The following is a 25,545-nucleotide window of genomic DNA, read 5'->3' on the forward strand; positions in this document are numbered from 1 at the left end:
TTCACCTTTGTGTTTTCCTTATCCTGCCCCACATCTTGGTCTCATAATGCGCACACATATCACTTTTGGGCTGGGATGGGACTGCCGAGGGTTTCCATTCGGAAAATCAGGCTAATAAAACATTTGCAAGCAATCAGAAAGTTCCAGCGCTTTCTGCGATGGATGTCATTGCATGTCTGGGCGGCTCCTCTGTCTTCTGCTTCTTCCTTTGGCCGCCGGCAGGCGAACTGTAATGCAAAATGAAAGCCCAGAGACGCTTTTCGCCCAATTTTCCCGGCGCGCCTGCCATTTTCCACGAGTTGTCGGGGCACTCGAAGCCGGGCAAGTCGCCTGCCAGAATGAAAACGAAATGAAAGTTGTCGGAAAGTTGTTGAAAATGGCATTCGGCGTTGACAAATAATTTCATATCATGTCTGCGCTTTTTCGCCAAAGGATACCCCGCATCCAGTCGCCGCCTTTGATTTCCCTTCATTCCGCTTTGTCTGCGGGATCAATTTCATTTGATTTTCGAGCGGCTTTTGGGGGACATGAGACTATGCAGCCATGAGTCTATTAAGGGAACCAGCTATGGCCTCAGTCTGAGCTCTGTTACAGGTGTATTCTGCACTGGCAGACACAAGTCAGATCCTTCGCAATGTCCTCGCAAACAACTTCTTTCCCAGGATGCGTGTAATATTTTATTTAGATGCTGCTAATTGAAATAAAGCACTTAGGGACATCTAAAGTCGAATGTAAGTAAGCATTTTGAAGCGAATTTCCGCGTAAACATTTTTGTCTCTGTGTATTCACCTGACTCTCCCTTTTCCTACGAATCATCCTTGGAAAGTTTTCCTTTTTTTGACAAATTTCCTGCTCTCGTTGCGACACACGCTCAATCACTTTGGCCCCGGGCGGATTTTAAAGTCTTTAACTTTTCTTTTGACTTTTTGTATTTTGATCCGTTGGAGGGGAACAGCAATCTTTTTTCCTGTTCGATTTCTTTCGCATCCTTTTTTTTTGTCTGCAGTTCATAGTCAAAAGGATTGCAATAACAACAAGGACAAACAGGGCAGCTGGCAATCTTTTTGATGGCACCTCAGTATCGCAGTGTGTGTGTGGGTGTGTGGGCGGATGGGTATCTGTGCTAGTGTGGGCGTGGCAGCACTCAGGCGTGCGTGTCTGTCACCGTTCATGTTACTCGGCGTGTGTGCCGTGTGTGTGCGTTTTGGCCTGGGGGCTTTTGCCGCTTTTGGCTTCGGCAAAAGTGCAGAAAATTTGTGCAAGTTACGTGCTTGATTACATTTTTCCAAACTTTTTTCCCTGCCATTTTCCTCCGTTCCATTTCGGCCATTGACGGGTGTTCGATAAGGTTAAGGTTCGCATAGTTTGGCCATCACATGTGCAGACACTCGCAGAAAAATAGGTGGTAAAGGTCCCAGCATTGTAGAGAAAGCATGCTAAGCCCAAAGTACTTGGGCATTTATTTAAATACGAGTGTGCACTGTTTTTCTATGTGTACTTCCCAATCCATTTTTCAAATCCAATCCACTGACGTATCGATTAATGGATAATAGACCTGACACCTGGGCGTCACACAATCACAATCGCACACGTAAAGCTTTTAACAAATTGTGGTCGTGTATAATCGGCTTAAATTAAACAAATCTAAGCAATTAAGTGCAGAGCAGCCTTAAATCCCCAAAAAAACAAACGGAAAATGCAGGACAAAGCCGGCAATCAGATGGCAAACAAAGTAATCAACCTAGGGCCAAGATTACATGACATTTTGCCAGAGATCGGCTTAAATCACATTCTGAATTTTCCGACAAAATGGGTCGAGACAGAAGGACTGGCCGTTACTAAAGTGCCTCCTTCCTCGAGCTGGGTTTTTGGCCTAAATGAAGGTTCTCTTATGATTAACTGACTTCTCCACCAGTTCGATTGGTTAATCAAGACGGAAATGAGTTGAGTTCTCAGTCCGCAGGGTGGTTGTACCACCGGGCGTATGATCTATTTCGTCTGGCAACTTGGCTGCTGTGCTTTGGACACAGGACACACAACATGTTGCAGTCACGGCTGTCTCCTCCTGCGTCTGTTCACTCTGTAAAATTAGTTTTGCACTTTGTACATTGTCAGTGGCATTCTTTACATTTCTTGTTTGCCCCCAGCTCGGGATCCCTGCTCTTCTGCCCCTCAAGTCCTTCCTCCTGAACTTTCGGCAGCTCTAACTCAGTTAGCCTGCCCAGCTGCGGTCCATGTGTGTCTGTCCTTGTATCCGTATCTGTGTCTGTGTCTGAGTCCGTCCATCGTCCTAGCAGCCGCATCTGTGTGGGTGTGAGCCACTCAACTTCAGCCTGTCATGTTGCACATCGTCTCGGTCGGTGCACTGTTAAAAATAAGTGCCTAAATCAACAATTGTTTGTTAAGAAACCCGAAAGATCTATATTGAAACTCCAAATTAAATTTAATTAAATTAAATCTCTCGCCATCAGAGATTTCTTTCATATTTAAATTCTAAATATTAAATGGCAGCATTTCCTCTCAGTATTTTGGCCTTTTGGTGAGTCCAGGCTACTCTGTATTAGTTTCCGCAGGCGACTTTCACGTGGTTAGTTTGCTGCCGCAGACAAAACTATGCACATTTAACGCTAAATGTGCCGCCTGCCACTCCCCCTTTTCAGCAAGGACCACTCCTGGCCGCCGCCCCCTTTTTCGTAAATCAGCTCTGGCCAAAGCTTTGAAATTTATTTAAATGCTCAAAAGCTCGTAATAAAAGAGACGTAGATTTATGCAGCCGGCTGGCAGATGGCAAGTGGAAAGTGCCAAGTGAGGCTGTAACCAAGTGGCAGCAAGTAGCAAGTAGGCAAAACATTTTGGCCAGGCCTAAAGCCCAAAGCCCCAGCCCTAAGCCTTAAGCCCATGTGTGTCTGGCACTGATTGCCGCAGAAATGTATGTGTGTGTGTGTGCCATGCACACATGTGCATTGCACATTTTCATTTGCAGTTTTGGCCCACTCCCCACGCACTTAGCCAAATTGCAGTCGGCTTGGCTTCGCCGCACTGTTTTGGCCAAATGTCTTCGCGCAGTCGCCATCGCAGAAGCGTTAAAACCGCATTTGCAAACTAACACCAGCTAGAAGCTCATATGCAGCATCCTTTTCCCGTCTGCCAACACGAATTTTCCTCCCTTTTTCCCTGAGCATTTTCCTTGGCTGCTGCAGCTTTTTGTGCGTTTTTAAAATGTAAATCCTCGGAAATTTTATGCACATTGTCGTTGCTTTTCTTGCTTTCTTGTTGTTGCTGTCTGCTCGCTTATATAAAATTTTGTAAAATTGCATTTACACCACAAACACATTTGCATTTGAAATGCGCTCCTCGCTGTTGTTGTAGTTGCTGTTGCTGGTGTTACCCATGTTGTTGGTGGTATTACAACTAGAAGAGACCCGATTGCAGGACAGCGGAAATGTCCTGGCCAAAAGGCGCACAGTGGGGCAAAACGTCAAGGGAAGTGAGTAGTTCCTAAACGATTACGATTTAAAGGGAAAGTTGCATTTAAGATGGCTCCCATCTGAACAACAAATCAAAATTTGTTTTATCATAAGAATCAAGTGCACACAGAACTGAAAAGCTAGAGAGAAATACGAGTCTATTTGGTGTACTCAAATATTTGGCTTACTTTCGTTGGCAAGTACAAAATTTAGAAGTAAATAAAGTGAATTTCTCAAATGCTTTCCCTTTGGTGCCACCGTCCATCTGGCCAAGTTGCTGGTTTTATGTTTTTTTACAGATTGTTTAGTCTGCTGCATTTTGTTGCAAATGCCTGGTAGCCTGGAAATCCTGTTTGCCCATATCCTTGGCACACAACATGTCGAGTTTTGCATCTGCAAGGCGGCAAGGACATCGCCAGGACTTGAATTCAACTCCCTTAGAATTTGCAGTCAAAGAGGCATTAATTGAATCAGAACGCTCATTTGTGGGGAAATTATATTGCCGCTTTTGATGTAGTTGAAGATAGAAAACCTTTGAGACTCCACAAAGGCGAAAGGAGGCAAATGAATGCGGGGGGCAGCCGAAGGAGGGGCACGAAGAAAGTGGAGAATGGGGCTTAGCAACCGGCGACGACTGAGAACTGTGATTACAGCTTAGGACGCAATTTAATTATAAATAGCGCCAATTAATCAGGGCTTTCTGGCTTGTTCGCCGGCCTTAAGCCGACACAATGACAACCTGCAATGACCGAGAGTCCTGTTCTCCGCTCTTCTGCTGTCCTGCTGTCCTGGCCATTGTCTTCACCTATTTGCCAGCGAAAATCCCCGCTCCGGGCAGTTATCCTGATTTGCAGCCATTGTGGGGACCACGCCCAGCGTTTTGCATAACTTAAGCTCTTGCCAACGGGTTGTTCAGCCCTCCTTTCCTGCGTTAATTTGATTTAAGCATTTATGGCATGCGGTCGGTCGCTCGCCCAGCGGAATTTTCTGGCATAAGGTCAGGTTTTCGCACTTTCGGGGAGTGGCACTTCTGCGCAACATATTTGCAGGCTTTGGCAAGCGAAAATCCCTGAATAGGGAAAAAAATATATATTTCGGAGAACAAATTAGCTAGCACACTGCACTGCAATGCATTAAAGTACTAAATTTAAGTGTTTTGCATTTAGCCGCAGTCGCTGTCAACTCTTTCGAAAAACAGCGTCGAAAAGAAAACATTTCGCAGCGAGCACACATCATGCGACCTTCGCACATATTTCAAACCCAAAATTCCGACAACCGAGGGCGTTACACGGTGGGAAAGTCTGCTTCCTACCGCCAATATAGACGGGAAATTTCTATTTTTCTTTTTTGGTGGGTTTCTGGTTTCGCTTCGGGGAGCATGCAGGTTCCATATGCGGTTCCACCTGCGTCGCGTAAAACGCATAAATTTTATTCAATTTCTGTCATTTCACGAAATGTATAAACACATCACGGCGCCTACAACGCGACGGCCACGCCCCCAGAACCGCACACCGCACCTGGGCCGAGCATCGAACCAAAACCAGACGCGCACCGAAACGAAAATCCAGCCAAACCAAACCAAACCAAACCATAGCAGACCAAAGACCAAACCAGAACGGCACGGAACAGGCCTCCCTGCCTGCATTGTACATTTGCGGTTATGTGGGATTTTTCGGGCCTGAAATACAGCCAAGTTCAAGTTAATAAATCTGGCACAAAACAAGTGGCTGCCACCAAAAAATTAACTTTTATTATAGCGTTTTAAAAGATCAATCAGATAATCTTATATCAATATAAAAGTAATTTCCTAAATATGCCATATTTTCAATCAACTTTTTCTATACATTCAAGTTCGAAATAAAACATTATTTCGCCGCGAACTGTAAAAACGTACATGTGTACATGTGACCGTTTAAGCTGAGCGTTACGTATACGCCGCGTGTGCTGCATGGCCAAAAAGCACGCGCCCCAAATAATATTTTCATTTTTCTGCCACTCGAGCAGCGGAAAAGTATTTTGCGCTTAAAGAAGCGCCAGGAAGCGACAGCGGATGTGGCCCAAGGAATGCAAATAAAGCAGGAACAAAATAAGGAAAGCACAGTCTTGAGCCGGCCACAAAGGATATGCCCTATAAGAAGCTGCCTGTCGAAGCCGCAGAGCCCTGGGAAAACGGATAACCCAGAAACCCAGGGCAGGAAACAACCGGGGCAGCCGAGGCAACCGAGGGGCCAAGGTGCGGGCCGCTCGCTGCGAAGCCGGGCTAAGTAAATTTTCAAAACATTTTGCTCGTCGTTGCGCTTTTGTCGCATTAGCGTACGTGATAACGTCATGGAACAACGGCCCCAACAAAAGCGGGCAAAAACAAGCAGCTAATGCAGCCCATATGTATGCTAAGATCTAAAATAAGTATAGGTGTACACTGAAAACAAAAAGTAGCTCAGCTGCACAGCAAATAGTTACCAGCTGGACTAGAAAGACTAGACTAGTTCCAGTTATATAAGCTATACAAGCTCGGAAAATATCATATTTCTTTAAGTTCCATAAACAATCCACCAACATTTCTTTATGTGTGTGTTTGCATCTGCTTATTTTGCAGACTCCGCTCTATTTTTTGTTATTTTCTCCTTTCTCGCTGAACGTATTGAATTTATTTTTGTACTAGCTGAGGAACGCCTTCATGAATAAGATGGGAAAAAACAAGCGCACCGAGGAGTCGAGAAATCCCGATATTATCGGCACAAACATAAACTTCAGCGCAAAAGTTTTAAAGTTGGGTGGAAAAAGAAATATTTTCGATTGCTGCTGGTAAAGCTAAAATGCTGCACAAATTTCAGCGAAATTTACCCATAATTGATGGCTTTGGTTAAGCTGAAAACCCATCGATGCCCCACTTCAAGCCACTTGACTGAAGCATTAGAAGAAAGTTGCCAAGCTGGTTCTCTGCCAGTGTGTGAGTGTGTGTGGTGTGTGTGAGGTGTGTGTATGCACTGTGTGTATGTATCGACAGTCGACGTTCCGCCACAAATCAATGTAAATGGCATGCATGCATTACTCATACGCAGTGTGGTGCGGGTCGCGTGGAAGGATTCGAAAACTTGCAGCTAATGATGCTTCAATTGCTGCTTCTTATGAGTTGCAAAACGTTGAATGAATGAGCGCCATTGCATTCAATGGCCCACGAGAGTGTGTTTTTCGGGGAGGGAGCCAAGGGAGCCAAGGGATCCCAGGACCTTCAAGTGCAGCAGTCTAAGTAAAAGCCAGCAGTCGGAGAAGTGGTGGGATGATGACGACGACTAGGACGACTACCACGACGACGTTGCTGATAATGATGCATGCGGCAAATCAATTTTGTTGTATTATGCCAAAAGTGTGCACAAGTGCAGTTGCCAGGGGTTTGGGGAGGGGAAAAAAGCATTTGGGTTGGCAAAATGCGGTGGAGAAAATCGTGGGCGGTGGGTGGGGGGGATTGCAACATTAGCACTAAGGTTCCACCCAGACGCTCAGCTTTTATGTTGTGCCCTCTGCTCGCTGAATGATTTTCAGCTATTTTTTGTGTATTTTGTTTGGTCTGCCAGCGGGTTTTCCTCGCTTTTTATGTGTCACGCCCGCGCAGCAATCCCATTTTTGTGTCGTAATACTTTGGGGGCATGTGGCATGCTCCAACATCCTTCTGCGCTCCACTTTTTTTTCGCTCGCAAGTCCTTAAGCGACGCCTTATTCAAGGAGCTGCTCTATTGGATGTGTAACAAATGTTGCACTTTCTATACAGCTGCAGTTTTTCTCCGCTGTCGAATTAGTTACTTTGGCTAGAGGAAAACGAAAACGTATACTTTGGAAAGGGATTTTCGTTGATTCGCCATCCTCGAAACAAATTAATAACTTTACACATTCTTTCGGGATTTATGCCCTAATGAGTTGTCAGTTTTGATCGATTGGATGATGTCAAAGCGACTTTTTATTACTTATTGTTTACTGAAACGAAATAATTAGTCTGTGTATACGAATACTTCACTACTATTGACCAAAGTTAAACTTTAAACAGCATGTATGTAATTCATAAAAAACGCGCACAAATAATATTTTATAATGGATATTTTCGCTGGGAGCAATCCAAACAATTCAGTCGTAATTAAAACAAATTCTGCGCACCATATATGCAATGTTTTAAAAAAGTTTTGGTTTGTGTTTGCGAAACACAAAAAACATCTGAAATTATATTGACAAAACAAAAGTGCAAACAATTTTATTAACCTTCGCATAAGTGCAGACAAAATATGTAAAATACACAACGAAATGGCACGATGAAAAATAAAATTTTTTTATAGATTGCTGGCATGAAAATTGAATTGATGTCGTTCGATGTTGAGTTTCATGACCCTTAAACGACTTTATAATCGAGCATCAAACAGAAAAAAGGCAGCGAGAGTATAAAAAGGAAATCAGAGCGCTTCTTCGATTTTTTGGGACACTGCCGAACTGTTACAACATTTTCATTTCAATCTTATTAAAATGTTACACTCTCCACTCCACTCCACTGCCCTTCACTCGCTTTGGGCACAATTTGGTATTGAAATAAGTTTTTAAATTAATTTTTTGTTAGCTAAAGTTGGCCAAACTGAGCTGAATGGCATCCCGCCGCCCCCTCACAGTTTCCTGCCCCTCAGCATTTTTTTCAGTGAACAGATTCTGAGGGAAATGGGCGTGTGAATGGACCAATTGTGTTCCATATTGATTGAATCGAGGGGACAGAGCCTGTGCCTCTGCCTGCTGTGTGTATAAACAGCAATTGTTGGCTATTTGTTGCTGCCAAATTGAAAAACTTTGGCTACTGGCTCGGCCTGCCCGCCGCTGATTGACAGAAATGTTACAGGGCAGCAAAAAATTGCAATTAAATTATAATTGTTGCCTGACTGCCTGCCTCATCGACCCGATTTATTTTTGGGGGAAAAAAATCAGTAAAAAGCGTTCGGCTCGCCCCCAAAAAGTATCTTACGGAAATTCCCAATGCCACAATTGCGTGTTTATTTATGAAAGCGCTAGTAACGTGCCCCCAGTGCAGCAGAATTTTCCCAATTTCCACTCCTCTCCACCCCGCCCCCCACCTTGTCTGCTACAATTTCGTGTGCATTTCATTTGCCACATTGTTGAAGCGCTTTTAAACCGAAACTCCGAACTTTTCTCCCTTTTTTGCGCACTAGCGCATAAATCACATAAACAACGTTCTCTGATTTCTCGCATATGATATTTGTGATTTCCGTAGAAGGAGATGGATAACCATGCAGTGAGTTTCCTGCAAACATTCCCAAAAAACAGGGGAAAAAAGCTACACAAACATCCAGTAAAACAAACAGAGCAAAGCAAATAAAAGATCCAAAAGATACCGAACCGAACTGAAACTCCTCCGTGATGAGCAATAAAAATCAGAATACAATGAGACGACAGCTGAGTTATTACATTGCCTTTTTGGCCACGATTTGTTATGATTTCTCCTGAGCGCTTGCAACATTGCAATGCATTTTATGCTGCCATTAAAACATATATTTTTCCGCTTTTTTTCTCCCTTCGGATGCGTTCAAAGGATGCGTTCCGCCCTCGTCAAATGCATCTTGATTTTTCGCGTTGATAAAGTTGCCAGGAAAATAATTTAGAACCCCCGACATGTCACACACACATCTTATGTAGTTTCGTGTAATCCGGTAGCTCATTGCTTATATCTCTCTGGCCATTTGCCATTTTTATTTCACTTGCCACACTTCTGCCACCGCCCAGTGAGCTACATTTTTCAATTTACTTGGGGACAGACTCAGACCTAGACCCCAAAATACAAAAAAAAAGATACAGCAAAAACCCAGGCAGCCGGCAAAACTTCAGAGCTCCCTTCGACGTAAATTTACACATTTTTCTGCCACATTAAGCGGCCCAAGCCGGGCTGGTTTCATTCGAATTGGGTTGAGCTGGGTCGTGTTTCTGCCGGGAAATTCCCCAAAGTGCAATAAACATGCGCGCTACAGTGCCACACATTCGTATATCGACACTTTCGATGGCCTACTTAAATGCAAAGAGACAAAAAGGGCGAAATTGGATCTGGCCGATTCCCTTGAAGCATCGTTTTAAGCCTTGAAATATGGCTTGGATTATTTTGCCAATCAGCAAAATTTAAAAGTGACAAAATAATGCATCCTTAAAACGCATTTTTACAACTGAGAAACACGATAAGGAGAAAACTTATTTAAATTTAAATTTTCCAATTCAAAGATGTCGGTTTAAGGCTAGGTGGCCAAATTGTGAGCTCTTCTTTCGTACAATTAAAAGTATAAGTCAATTAAATCGAAAATTCGCATTGAGAAACGTCTGTTTAAAAATGAAATATATAATATTTTATTGTCTTTCTCTTGCTTTTCATGTGGGCACTTTAAAAGAAATAAGTCATTCAGTTTCTGGCCTCAATCCTCGAGCGAAAGTTCTCTATTTATTCTAGTTTCCATCTATACAAGTTTATAAGTATACAGATATGTACATATATATAGAGGAACATTCAGACTTCGTCTTGTTAAACACTCGACGGTTAAGGGCTGCACAAATATTTATTGTGTCATTGATTTTGCCGCTAAGCCGTCGACGGGATTCAGTTCAGTTCAGTTCGGTTCAATCGACTATCGACGTTCGACTTTTCTTCGGGTCCGTGGCCTTTCCTTTTCGCTTTTCCCATTTTCCGTATTTATCCAGAGCACTGCAGTCGGCGGAAGCTACAGTGGGAAAGTGGCGGGGCAAATATTAAATATCACCCGGCGAGGATAAGGAACAACAGAGGGAAAACGCAGTCAGAAGGACTTGCCAGCTGATTGGATGTGAAATTTAATTTCACACAATGCTATTGGATGGCATAGGAACGCCACTCCCCACTCTAATTTGCAGTATAAGCTGCGAAACTAGAGCTTTAAAAATGTTTAATAATATGCAGCCGTGGGAATTTACACTTCTATTTGAGGTTCATTTAATTGCGGTGGCAGGACTGACCAAAAAAAAATGCACGAACATTGCTGACTTGATTGAGTTACACTTCTAGCATATCACCAAATTATTTGTTGCAATATTATTGAAATACCAGCACTCTTGGCGCGTTAATTAATTAAAATTCCCTTCTCTCCTCCAATTGCAGGTAAGTCGATGCGATGCGTGCTGCAATTTATGCCCGGGTATGTCAATATATCAGCCAATAATTTGCCTATGACTTGTCAGTGGTTTAATTAAAATGAACTGCAGCATGAAGAGTGCACACATATAGCCATATATCCATATATATATATATATATATCCATACTACCACGATGGCAATCAAATAGAGAGTTTCGCCAGCCGGACAGCCAATGGCGTGTAAATAAAACTAATCCAGAGTTGAGCGACCGCATAAATCAGCCGCAGATCGAAATGTTGCAAGGTGGGAGTGGGAATGGAATCAGAAGTGGGGCAAAATGGGCAGTTCGAGCCAGTCAGGTGAATGTAATTATAAATCATCGGAGCTCAGCCACACAAATGCAATATAAAAAGGTAGCTGCAGGCCTAATTGGCTTGCCACGAGTGAGAATACACAATATGCATCAATAATTCATGAAATTAAATAGCCTCCTTTCCGCAGGACGGGGCACTTGATAGACTCAACTCTTCTGACAGGTTCATATCACGTCACTCATACGCCCCGTTTCCTGCAGCTGTCACATAAAAAGCAGACGGCAATTTACATATTTATCCCCTTACTTGTTTAGACGCACACAGCTAGACACACACACACACACAGTTCTGACGAGCTGACAACATCATAATAATAAATTAAAATATATTAGCGCTTAATTAAAATTATCAATATACCCCGGCCACATCGCGATTTGTCACCGAGTTCGAGTTTGAGTTGCCCAAACTCCTAGTCCATAATTCACAGCGCCTCCTGACAGCAGTTGGCGTGTTTTTGCGGCCTGGCTTAAAAATAATAAATACTTTTCATCTAAATCCATATTTATTTAATGGCAATCGCGGGCCGCACAACACAATTAATTAAGTGCGCGGCTTTATTGTTTATTTAACGCCTCGGCTTCGCCGGTTTTGGCCAGCCTTGTCTCATATGGGATTTTAAAATCGTGACAGGCGCTTAGCCAGGCAAAATATTTTCGAAAACATTCCATTTCATTTGGAGCGGAAAAAGTGGCGCATAATTAAATATGAAAGTGAGTGTTTAGTGCGCTGTGTTCGAAACGTTTTAATAATGGGTGGGCTTTAAAATGGAAAACTGTGAAAACATTATTTATAATGCCTGAACTTAAATTCAAATCTAAATAATGTCGGAATCCTATAGAGCAAATAGAACGAGCTGAAACGAACTTCCCTGGACATTTGCCAGCTCATTTTTCACCTTAGTCAACTAACTGCGAACAGGACTCGATTGCAGGACTCCCGGCATATCCGTACGTGAATATAAATCAATCAAGCTCCGAACTGCACTGTGCCACATCCTGCCCTTCAGACGCAGGACTAATCGCAGTCCTGGCAACTGGATATGTGGATATATAGAGAGGTGATGTTGTAATGAGTGCCGAGGATCGATTTCCGTTTGCAATAACTCAACTCCAAAAGGCGAAATCCAATCTCAATAGCATCCTGGTGCCTCGCAGAAGCTACCCACTCCACTGCGAAGGTCCTTTACAAGTGTTTACAGTTATTAATCTGATTATATTTAACGTGCAGAGCCAGTGGCAGAAGGAGTTATCTACAAATACGGTATTTCCACGTTATCTGTGAGGGATTCTCCGTGCCCCCGCCACCGGCTTTCCCATTTTCCCTCTCGACTGGCGCACATTTCACTCGAAACTTTTCAAGTGCCCATATAAGTAATGACATATCAGTCTGACGACGTCGACTGTTCTTGGATGTGAGTGGGCGGTGGGCGGTGGGTGGTGCTTGGTGGGCGGGGTTGAAGGTTGAGTGCTCTGAGAAGCTGGCTTCTTGTCAGTCGTTTTGCCAATTGACAGGATGACAAGTGAGCAGCAGGAGAATTCCACTCGTACATACGGAAATATGTAAAGTTAAAACAACTCAAAAAAAAAAAAAAGAAAAGAACAGCAGCCAAAAAATGTTTGCTATAAAAAGTTTTCAGCTGCGACAACTTTTGCTTAACTTTTGCCAGCGAAATGTGCAACTCTCAGTGTGCTCACATATTTGAATCTATATCTTTGTAGATGTGTTGCATGTAGCAAAAATACACTCTAATTTCAAACATTTTAATGTCGAATTCAAGTGGTTTAAAACTCAGCAGACAAGAAAATTAAATATCAATTTAAAATGTAACCTACCAGATTCCATTCCTCTTAAATTTACAGGAACTACTTCTTGATTGAAATCCCATGTTTTTTGGACTGTGCACTTTTGTTTAATACATATACATTTTAAGCTTTGTTTGGTCCTGCGTGTCCTGCTCAAACTTGCCAGCAAGATTTAATTAATCAATTATAACGATAGCAAACTTTTTTCGCCCAGCTGGTAACATGACAGTCGAAAAAGGAAGCCGGAAACCACAGATAAATCCAAATGTCACAAGCTCTTTAACAATTTAAACTAAAAAGGCATGGACTTCGTATATTTTTGGGGGCGTGGCACTTGCAAATTGATGCGTTCCGAAAATATAATAAATATGCAAGCGACATTATTTATGTGACAGCTGTGATTCTTTTGCGAAACTAGCTGCAATACACTTGGGCAAAATAAATCCAAATTAGAGACGGTTGCCAAATGCATTTATCAATTAATAGAGAGGGAGATTGAGAGCATTGTACTTCGGCCACAAAGGCTATATTTAACTGACTTTGGTCTCTGGATGTTGGTTACTGGTTGCTGGCCAGGCTAAACCTTTTAGTTGATCAATCTCAACGGAAACCTCTTGACAATTAATTGAAAATGGTTGGCATGTGGAAAAACCTCAAAACTATTGAGAGTACAAGTGCAGCCGTCTCGCTCCCGTCCTTTGTCCTCTGGAGTATTGCATAAAATATGCCAATGTTCTGGGATCTCCGACTACTCCCAACGACAACGCATTCATCACCATTTGCTTAAAGTGACGCCTCAACACCCACACACACATACATATACACTGGCAAAAAAAAGGAGAGTGTATCGCACGCAAAGCCCAGTGCAACTTCAGTTCATCCGGAGTGAGCATTTTTTAACACTCATACGCCCCTTTGGCCATGCAGCTGCACACACTTCGATGTGCCCAACTTTCTCTGGCATATCCCTGCTATACCATATTTTGTCATATTCCCTGTTGCAACTGCCATTGTTGTTGTCTTTTAAGGTTCATCAAAGCTTCAACATTGTTTGGTCACAGTTGTTGGCCAACATCTCCTCCTATCTCCTCCCTGCCCACCAGCCACCCTGCCTTACATTTTCCACTTCCCATTTTGCCACCGCTCTCGTTCGTCATACTTCCGTAGCTGTCTTGTGAAATTTTTCCTGTGGGAGTTAAAATATGCACAAACTGATTCCCTTTGCCAGTTTTCCCTCTGTTTTCCTTGTACCTCGCAGCAACCCCTTGCCCCTTCTTTCCCTCTGCCCCCAGCTATTGGACTGACTTTTTCGCTTTGGCCCGTAAAGTTGCGAAAAAACACTAGGAAAAATTAGGAATCATTCCCGTTCGAAAGTTTCTTTTTTGAACTACATTTAAGCTTATTGCTAATAATGATTTACAAGTTAGCACCTAACTCATAAAAAGAAAAACCATTTAGCACCAATTTGAGAAGTTGATTTTGGCGAGTGTAGTTCGCCCGTCAGCTCTGTGCAACCGAGTAGTTATGCTCCACTGCATGTGCAACTTGTCTGTTGTTTATGACGCCCTGCGCTGCCACGCCCTCTCCGCCACACCGCCCCTTCTAGACCGCGTGTGGTGGTGTGCGTGTGTCATCATCATCATCAACATCATCATACGTCTCGGTTTCGTGCTGAAATCGCAGGCATATTATCTACACACACATGCACACACCTTGACGACATAAATGAGACTTGGCGAAGGGAGAGCGCAAAAGGATAAGGGATATGGGATAAAGGATATATGGAAAAGGAAGCAGATCTCAACACTTGGCTGGCGCTCCAAATGGAAACCACTTTGGCTGCTGCCACCGGCACACACCACAGATTTAAAACTTAACCTTTAATTTGCACCTTTTATCTGACCCAACTTTTAAGCTCCATCGCCTTTATATTTTTATGCTCTCTTCAAGTTCTTTTATCCGTTTTTATGGCTCCTCCATTGCCATAAAACTTGGCCACACCTGCTAATCAAGTTAGACTCTATAACACGCTTATCCTCTAAGCTGTTAACATTAGAAATTTAAAACGCTCGTTGAGGCGCAGTCAATCGTAGAAAGCAAAAGGATATTGTGTTTGAAAAATATCACAAATTAGACAGCTAAAGCTGTGAATTATTACAGACTATCAGTAAAAAATGTAAGTAATTGAAACACATTCTAGTTTCTAATTAAATTAAACCAACTATGTGTGATCATGTGCATCTCCGACACAATTTATCTTTGTCTGCTCATTTTGCGCTTGCACATATCCAGAGACAGAAGTGGAAAAAAACCAGGAAAAGCCAGCCCAAAGAGAGCAGCAAATATTTTTCAATAAAATTGCATTTTTCCAAGGAATTTATTGAAGTTGCAGCGGTGCACTGGAGCAATGGAAAACCGGCAGTGGTGGCAGCTTCGCACACATTTTGCGAAGATTGTTTACTGTGAGTAATGGCCCAGACAAATGGCAGCCAGCTCAACAGACTCCGCAGACTCGGTGCTCCTCGATTTGGAGCTGGTGATTCCATTGTGAGGACGTTGGCATGCAGATCATTGCAGCGACAGAAATTTTATTATGCCAGCATTATGTACACAATGTTGTCTGCCATTTAGTCAGCTCTTTCGACAACTCGGCACTTGATTCCGAAGTGGCACCCCCAACAAAAGCCCAGAAAACCACTCTCATGTCGCATGCCGCACGCTGCATCATGCTCCGTAATGGAAATCATAAATTTCACAGCCTGTCCCCGAGCTCTTGAATCTTGATGCGGCCTGCAAATGATATGTCTGGGTGCACGGGTTGATCATCTGACAGCTGATGGAAAGCCCGATGAACAGGTGGTCCGAAAACCACACTTCCTCTGTCCTCTGGCACTGGCAAATTACTCTCAGTTGCAAAATAACACTTTTGGATAGTTGATTTCAAGAGATACAGCTAAGATTTACACCAGTTTGTTTGGTTTGTGCCATGTGAGACCCTTGCATATGTTTAAAACAAAGTAATTTCGGAAAAAAAAGGCATTTATGAACTTGAAAACACATTCATTCGCTAGATTGTAATGTGGAAAAGGAGAATCCACTGAGGAGTTTTAATGGCATCTCTTTTTTTATTCCATAACTCGCACTTTTATGCGCAGTTAACTTTTTGTTATTATCACAAAGCCCACCCTGGGTGGGCATAAAATCCGGAAAAAATCATTAAAAATTACCCAAAAACTTGGACGACGTTTAACTGCGATATTTTTCACTTATTTCGCCGGCACCGAGCGGATAATTTCCGCTGCTTTGTAACGGCAACCGGCAAATTGCATTGAGTGTGTGAGCATGAAATTAAATTCCGTGCAAACAACAATAACCCTTTGAGGCAGCTAGGAGCTCCGGCAGGACCATCATCATTATCCCCGCCACACCAGCAATAACACAAACAGCATTTTGAGGAGGCGGGGCGCAGGCGATTTTTTCTTTGGCCAAAGGGCCGGCGGGCAAAAAGGTACGACAGCCAAATAAATTGAATCGAATTTAATGTCAAAAGAGCAGCATATAATTGGCCTAATGCTACGGGTGGCTGCAACACGGTGTCGCACGCAATAATACAGCACAAGCTGCAACTGTGAGGCACCAACACTAGCACAAACCACAATGCACTGGGAGAAAGCGGTACAAAGGTCATACGAATATAGCTACTAAAAAGCGATTATTTTAGTTTAGATTGCTTTGGGTTTTGAAAAAAAATATATGCACTAGAGGCACTAGTTTCTCCCAGTGCACTCCTGCATTCGGTGACCTCTCCCCGTTTTCTTCGCCACCACCTCTCTGTTTCAGTTATTGCCTTTGTGCGTTTGGCGCTAAAAGCGCAAAATTCAATTTCGTTTTATTGTTCGTTAGTTAAACAACGGGGCAGAGGGTGCGGGAGTGGGCGGTAGTGGGCGTGGTAATTGCATTTCGCCCACCTGTGACGCTTGGTTACCTTTTGGCACAGCAGCTGGCAGAAGCAGCGGGACGCGGGGCGTATGAGCAATGTTTATACGCAGGCAGCAGGCACATCACACAAAGGATGTTCGCAGCAGCACTCACCGCCCCAAAACAAATCATAAAACAATAATTAACCCACTGCCCCGGGAACTCGAATCGAAGTCGAACCGAATAATGGCCAAAACCGCCCTCCGTTTCCAGTTGGGAGCAGCAGGCCAGGCCAACAGGCCAACGGGCTAAAGGAAAGCTGTCAAAGAGTTGGTAACCGATCCCCGACTTGCTCTCTCTTGCTGCAGCAGCACACTGGCCACATAATTGACCCACTTAGCTGGAGGCACAGCGATTCCATTTCATTGCTTTTGTGGTTCTGCCAACGTCCATTTGACATGTACCCACTTGACTTGGATATTGGCCATCCGCAACATGAGCTCGGACTTCGAGTTGGTTGACCAGCCAGCCAGCTGCATTTGTTGGCCCGAAGGCCATGCGGAGGTTGGGTTCGCAAACGAGCATTAGCTCAAATCAGGATAATGCCGAGTAATCGGGTTTGCTTTGGGAGCAGCTCTACTTTCAGTAGACTTTGCATTCCAAATGGAAACATTAGTTAGCTAGGTGATTCGGCATGGTTTTGTTCTCCTCCGTAATATTTTTCTTAATACAAAACGCTGACTTAATTTATGAACATAAACAAGAAGTATGTTGGTGTTGTTATCTCCACTTAGCTGCACATTCTCTCGAAACCATTTATTGTTGTTTAACTGAGTCCCATTTTTAGAATCATCCGGCGATAATGTATTCATGGCTAAATACAAAACTCACAATACACGGATGTATCCCCTGGCAACTTGTTTGCCCCAGTTCGGCACGAGGATTTTCAATGACAGTGCTGATGAAGAAGCTGGTTCTCCCATTGAGCCCATTTATCGCCTTTCAGGGGGAATCTCTTATTCATATGTCGGGTGCTCGGCTCACCGTCTTACCGGAGCGCTTTGCACATAAATTTTCCAGCGTTTTTGTCACAATTTCTTATCTCATAAGCATAAAATTAACAACCAACAAAAATGGCGACAAAATCAACGTAAGAAAGAGGGATTTGGGTACTGAGCGTTATTTAAAATCGACGCCTGCGGCGCAGCTATAAAAATTTGTGCGCGATAAAATGGAATTATGAGGGCGTCAAAGGCGGAAGGACGACGAGGACAACAAGGACGACAAGGACAATGATGCGGGTGCGAGGGAGCGACACGTGTTCTTATTAATTTTAATGCATATTAAAAATCGCATCCCTCAGGGCGTGCCTTTAAAGCGAGGGCGAACCGTATCAATAAGGACCCCAGAAGAAGGTAACATAATGGACCCCGAACTCGTAAAACCCCCCAAAACCACACAAGCAAAACCGTCATGTATACGTATACGTATGTACTAACCACACACACACACTTGTGCATTTGCGAGGGACAGACTTATGTTTATTGGGCTTTATAGCATAGCGCTCATCTCGGCGCAGCTCGATGGTCCTGCGGTTGTCGCTCGGCCCACGTTTTGGTTGCTCTGTTAAAACATCTTAATAGAAAACAGATAATTCATAAAATATTTACTAAGTGGCTAGCTAACACACACACACAATCCAAGTTATAAAGGCCTCTAAATCAGTCGCTGGCAGGGGGCACAAATGCCAAAGGCAATGTACGCCCATGTAAAATGAACCGAGTTTCTGCCACAGTTGTGGTTATGATTTTTATAACCGCCACATCATGCCCTCTCTCTTCGTTCTCGATTCAGAAAGGGTATGCTCGACTTTGCGACAAGCATAGGAAACTTAAAAAATATTATATGAAAACAAGGCAACAATGCCTCTGTCAAACTTCTTATGGGATTTTTAAATAGAAAATGGTTTGATTTTGACTCACATATGTACATAAAGATGCATCCAGCAATAGGTGTGTTCTGAAAATAAAAATAAAAAAAAAATAAGTAAAAGAAATGCGCAATTTGATGTTCTATCTAATACAGTACTGATAGATTCATATAGAATATAGAATAGAATAGATAGAAGATTCATATCCTACAGTATTCCCCATTCGACGCGTTCACACCAGCGGCCATTCCATCTTGTTCTCACTGCTGCTCACACTTTACACTGTGCAGATAAATAATGCACAAAAGTTGTTCATTTAACTTTGCTTGTTTGTTTCATTTCATTTGGTCTACCGGCTCCGTTGTCTTGTTCGCCAGCCGTTCCTTCTGGTGTTTGGTTTCCAGATTCGGATTCGGTCTGCCATGTGCCGCGAATAAATCTCGGAGGATGGTAAAACGCGGGTAGCGGAAAAAAGTTAAGAAAACTCATTCACATAATTTTGCAGTTTATTGTGAGCTGCTGTTGGCCCCAAATACACACACACACACACACACACACCTGGCCGAAACGGAGTGCGGCATAAAGCTGCTCTAATTACCAGGACCCAAAAACGGGGCAAAAGAAAACCATAAAATATAAATAAAAATCATTCATTTCGTGCACGTTGCCGGAGCCTGGGGCAACTTATTGTACTCTTCCTGCTGCTCCACACATTTATCCTTAGGATCCTTGGGATCCTTAGGCTCTGCCGTGCGACTCCTTCCGAGCGTTAAATTTTTATAGCCTACACTTGGGCGCCGACCAAGTTACTGCCACTTAATGAATTAACATTATTTTGATGGGCTTTATGTTTTTTTCATACTCCGCCTGCCGCACTTGCTCCACAGCAGCTGCGGTTGCCATTGGCTATTGGTCATGGCGGGCAACACCTCGCCGGATGGCTTTTAACTTTTTAATAAGCCACAAATAATACGGCGGCGCAGAAACATATTATATTCGAGCGTAAGCATAATTCAAATCATTTCATTAACATTTTGGCGGGCCGCGCATCCTTTTTTACGATTTTTCACTGGCAGCTCGGGGAAATTACTTTTTAAGTACTTAACTTCAATGCAGCGGCAAAAGTTTTGAGTTCTGCAGTAAAGCAAAACACTGAGGGATAAAACAGCTTATAAAGTTGCGCAAAATACCTGTTCGTTTTGGGAATGCATTAAATCTAAATTGAGAATGCAGGAAGTACCAATAAAAACATACAAAAAGTTACTTAAACTATTTTAAAGCATTTATGTATGTATATGAATATTATATATATAACCTTAACAAATGTTTAGCAATAATATTTTTCCCTCAGTGAGGGAAAATCAAAAAAAATGAAGCACTAGCGCCGAAGTGAAAGTTTTTATTAAATGCATAAAACGAGTCAAAGTCCTGGGCTGCCAAAGGCTGTATGCCACATACCTATATAGATCCCTATACGTATACGCCAGGACTTCGACTGTGTGTGTGTGTGAGTTTCGGGTGTGGGCGTGTTTTGGCTGTGTGCGTGTAGGACCATAAATCTAAGTGCTTTAACGCCTTTGGGGCGACTTGGCAACGCCTACTTTTGCGGCTGATGTAACTGCCAGTTACCAAAGTCTGCGTCTGTATTTGTAACTGTGTAGGTGTATAGGTGTAGGTGGCTGTGTAAGTGCGGATGTGTGTGTGTGTGCTGGTTACCCGCTACCGTTATAATGAGTTTTCAAGTGGTTCCCTGCATAGGCAGGTAATTTCATTCTAATGCCTAATGATGTATCTTCCGTGGGCGGAAACTTGCACAATGAAAAGAGGCGTTGCTGGGGGAAGGGGCTGAAATTCTATCCCAACTATGTTAGTTAAACGGATTTTAAGTGCAGTGATTATGATTGCATATTTAAACAATTTTACGATCTTGGAACCATTACGCATAATTGTGTGTTTCGAACTAAATTGCTGCTATAAATTGGGATATGGCAGTATTAGCTTAAAGGTTGAAATATATGCTTATATTTTAAAGGGTATATACAATATTTTTTGTTAAAATATAGTATGAAATACCGACCTACTATAAAGCAGAGTGAGTGAATATGAGATCATTGGCTTCTTCTTTTTCCTCACCAACCAGTTGTGACGTTTTATCGCATGGCAACTACAAACTAATTACAATCGATAAGGGCAATTCAGGCTATTAAATCCAGAGATAACAGGAAATATCCAATATTAACGTGTACTTGCCCACCGGCTGCTATCGAAACAAGCTGAGCGATAAGCAGATATTCTGCAATTAGACACATTTTATTGGGAATTGGTAGTCGGAAAAGGCGCAGCGAATTCAAATTGCGCGCCAAAGGCGTGGGAATTTAAAATTCTGAAGTAAGGTCGAATTTCCCCCTACTCGCTGGTATCAAAAAGTGACGAGTTCGAGGCACACACATTAAAAGAGCAAAAATATATACGAAATGCTCTTATACACGTCGTTCTCTTCGCCGCAAAATGTGTATGTGAGCGAGCAGCTGCCGCACTTGGACGGCGAATTCATCTGCACGCCGCAAACGCGGCGAATGTATCCGTCTCTTTCCCTGTCATCATCATCAGTCGCCGTCGTCGTCTCGTCGCTGTGGTTTTTATTCCGATTGTGGCCATGCAAAAAGAGGCAAATATCTGGGAAAATTAAACAATATCCTAAGTGAAACAAACTAAAACATGAGTTAAACAGTGTGTGAACTGGGAACCTATGAAAAACCGAAAGAAAACCGTGAAAATCGCCTGAAAAGCCAGGTGTTTAGTTGGTGGTTAGAAAAGAAAGAACTGGCTTCTCTGTGCGCAGCAGCCGCCTTTTTTCCGAACGTAAAAACCTATAGGCAATCCATCAGATACTTTTGTATCTCTTGAGCAGAGATACGCTAAAAAACAGTGTTAAATGAAGTTAAAAGCTGCCAAATGGACGGCAGTCCAAAACAAACAATAAAACCAACATTTGTGTCACATCAGAAAGATATAACGAACCGAAAAACCCAATAATATAATCCCATACGAATTCAACAAGAATTATAGTTCCAAATTTTTTAGTGCTGCTGCCTCTTCTTCGGCTTCTTGTTTTTGTTGCTCCCTTTGTTCGCCTTTGTTGTTGTTGCTGCTGCTGTTGCGAATAGCATTTTGTGTACCTTTCAAGAAATCAATAAAACAACAAAAACGAGTATCTCTCTCTCTCTCTCGTCGAGGCTCTCTCTCTCTCTCTCCTTATATATATTTTTCTGTGTTTTGTTGACATTTTGCCGCTTTGTCTGCGGCGAATGAAGCTCGGCTTGGAAAATATCATAATTTAGCATATTGAGCAGATGCGAAATTGGACAAAAACCACCGGATGGTGGGTCAGAAAACAAAGAACCCCTGTGAAATTTTAAAAAATTATAAACTGCGCAAATTCGCTGACAGTTAAATGACACAATTCCGGCTGGAAACTTTTTTTTGGGGCTGGGCCGCACATTTTCTGCAGCGAATTCGTAGCCCCCCCCCTCTTCAACCAACCGTACTTCGCATCCGTAACCGTAGCACGTGCACTGCGAGTCCGGCTCTATTGATTTTTCGCACATCCCACGGGCGCCCATTTTCCCGTTTTCCCTCGGCTTGCCACCCATTTCCCGGTTCCGGATTGTCGGCGCTAGCTGCATATGCGCATGTTCACTCCAAGCATTTTCATCTATTTTCGCAATCCCAGTGCACTGACCTTAGCCCATGACTGTCAACATTTTCGGACACACTGCGCGGAATTTTGTGATCCTAGCACAATGCAGTGCTAATATATAGCTATATACCATACTTAACTATACTTAACTATGGTGCATTTAATGATTGTAATTTGTTAAAAATGCAGGTTTCCAATGAGACTAACAGTTAACATTTACAGCAGAATAATAAAATGAGTTGAATCCACTTAAGTAGCAGTATTCTTTCAAACTGATCATTCATTTTTCTCGGTGCACCAGCTACTTTTCCGTCACTTGACTGCATTTAGGTACACATTTGTTTGGCTTACAAATTAACGCCATTCGAAGTGTTGGCTGGATAAACAAACAAGTGATTTTATTTCATAGCGTCCACAATGTGGGCCATTCATAAGAGGCGATTGGGGGCTCCGGTGGGTAAACAAACTGAAACTGCTGGTACTACAGCTGAATCAGAATCCCAAACAGAAACAGATCCCCAAGTGGGGCACCTCCTCCTCGGAAGTGGAAGTGGATGTGGGTTATCAGTGAATCTCACGCTCATTACGAGGTGGGAGTAGTCCGGAGTTTTGATTTGTTTGCTCTGCAGGTAGTGGGATGGCAGCACGCGAGTGCTTCCAGGAAAATGCATTCCATTGCGTTTGGGAATTGGGAAATTGTTCGACGTATTAGCGCTAATAATTGCTTAGAATAGGAACGCCACTCTAGAGAAATGAAATTTGTATACAATTTGGATTGGTTCGTTCTATTTTAAAGGAAAACCCACTCATTTTAACAAGTAATCGGCTTATGTTGGTTTTAGCGGACCAAAACCGTAGTAAGCTCTACTTCCGTTGAAGTAGCCCACATTTTCTTCCGGTTACCTGGGATATTACTTCCCATTCCGAGCCATTTTCACTTTTTATCAAAACCCAAGACAGACAAATTGTCTATTATTTGAATGCTTTTTGTATCTACGGGCGGGGCACTGAATAATGGACATCATGCGGGGCCCATGTCGTCACGATATGTCAATATGTCCAGATTTTGTGAACACAGAAAGAAAAACGACACAAACCACTACTACGAAAAAAAAACTGTGAAGAGGCGACTTCCCACTGGTTTCGGCCTGCAGTTGTCAGGCAATTTGCCTTCTGCCAATTGATTTTTCCACTTTGCCCGCTGTATTTTTAGTGATTTTCAATTATCTGTCAGTTGTTGTCGGGTCGGGTCGGCGGATAATGCAAATCATCGTCGAGTTCTAGAGCTGTAGAATCGGGCTGTAGAATCCGTGTTGTCCACTCGCCAGTCTTTGACCCGTTTAGCGTTATTAAGCACTTACTGGCCACAAATGGCCGACAATTGTCGCTTGATTGGCCAATTTCCCCGTTTGGATCAGCGACTTTGGACGCGACTTCGACCCGTTTAACCATTTCATTTTATGGTTTTCCCCGCCGCCATTTTCCTTCTTCGCCGCGAATTCAATAATCTTTTGTGTTTCTATTTTTATAAAGCGCCCTTTTACTTGTGGGGCACTCCAGAACCAGCACATCTGTGTCTGTCTGGCAGAGAGAAAAATACAGATATCGAATGTCACCAGCAACTTGCTTATGCTCTAGAAGATTAGTCAGCCACCAAGAAAATTCTGATTCTGAATCTATAACAAAAACACAAATCACATCTTAAGCTACTTAACTTTAAACATATAATAGTGGGACTGAAGGAAAGCTATTTCCGTTGCATACGATTTCGATTCTCCTGGCAACTATATTCTATACTATATTCCCTCTTTTTCTCCATAATTTCTCCCAGTGCAGTGCTGAAGACTACACTTAAAGCTCCGGCTCGTTGGCTTACTTTTTGCATGCGGCAATTTGATGAGCTGCTAATTAGCAGCTGCGATTGTGGTTGTGCCTGTGGATGTGGCTGTGGTTAGCTGGCCAAACACCAACCACCACGCATTACTAAAGCAGATATAGTAGTACGGTTCAAGCGACTCGGAGACCCCGAGAATATAGCGTGCTGGGGCTAATTCTGAATGAATCAGCACGAGCTCCCAGTAATTTGCACTTTGTTCAGTGCAATTGGAGAAGCCAGCCGCGTGAAGGGGAACGGAAAAGCGATGGAATGTTTCACTTATCCGGTGTCGTTGGGGTTCTGAGCATGCAAATTGCAGTGCTCAGGTTAGGCTTATGGATTGAGATCGATTGGCTAAGCATATGTTCTGGTGTGCACATCATAGATTAGTTTACTCATGGACTCTGGAAGGAATGTCTTTTTAAGAGAGATCTATTCTTAAAACATTCAATAAGTATACATACGATTTGTTGGCTACATTTTCCGAACATCGTTTAGTTATGCCGTTCGTTGATCGCCTTCGGCGTTTGCTCTACGCCCAATCATTAATTTTACGCAACTTTTTGTTGGCTTCCCCGTCCGCCGCAGCCGCCTTAACCCCCTGATAACCCACTGGATGATCTTAACCCACAGCTGGCGCACACATGTCGTCGCAAAGTCGTTTGTGGGCATTGCCAATTTGTTGGCAGACTCTTCAGATTTGGTGTATATATGGGCATATGCCTATTTATACGCGCCCAGCTCGTGTGCGCACACTTATGGCGGGCAGTGTATCTTTAATGCGGCTGCATCTTCGGCGGCGGATGAACCCCATTGAACTCTTTTCGTTGCGAGGGATACGAAAACAATAAAGCGCAGGAAAGTGTGAAGAAAATGCGAAAAAAGCGGCAAAGAACAGAGAGGAGAAAGAAAGATATAGAGAGAGAGAGAAGAACTGAGAGACAATGGCAGAGGAGTATTGAAAAAATGCAATAAATTATCATAAATAAAAGTAAAACAAAAGAAGGCAGAGCTTTTGCTTGATGGGGTTCAACATGGGTTACGATTTTTTTCTTCTTTTTTTTTTTGGGTTGGCCCGCTTTGAAAAATGTGTTACACAAGACAGCAAAAACAACAACAGCGACTTTTACAACATGGGCTGGGTACAACAAAAGTGAATCATCGCAAACAAACCGAACTTGATAGCTCTGCTGTCACAAATTTATTTGAGTCTAAATCAAATCATCAAATAACGAGGCTATAAAAATAATAATAGCACTATATAGTTACCTAAATGCTTATAACAATAAAATAAATGAAAATTGTAGGGACAGAATTGAAACGAAGTGAATTGATGAAATCAC

General features: G+C 42.9%; 2 protein-coding genes across 4 annotated transcripts in view; one reads left to right on the forward strand and one right to left on the reverse strand.

The window, feature by feature from the left end:
• LOC117145379 (uncharacterized protein C2orf42 homolog) overlaps window positions 1-25,545 on the reverse strand; it is a 171,806-nt gene that overhangs the window by 119,002 nt on the left and 27,259 nt on the right. The window contains exon 4 of the mRNA XM_033311009.1: window positions 18,679-18,715. The gene's annotated coding sequence lies outside the window, so the exon portion shown is untranslated. The remainder of the gene's footprint in view (window positions 1-18,678; window positions 18,716-25,545) is intronic.
• The window catches only part of LOC117145378 (tyrosine-protein phosphatase 99A), a 112,453-nt gene that overhangs the window by 61,816 nt on the left and 25,092 nt on the right, over window positions 1-25,545 (forward strand). The gene's annotated exons all lie outside the window — the stretch shown is intronic.

This window comes from Drosophila mauritiana, chromosome 3R, assembly GCF_004382145.1.
Source record: "Drosophila mauritiana strain mau12 chromosome 3R, ASM438214v1, whole genome shotgun sequence".
Classification (NCBI taxonomy): Eukaryota; Metazoa; Arthropoda; class Insecta; order Diptera; family Drosophilidae; genus Drosophila; species Drosophila mauritiana.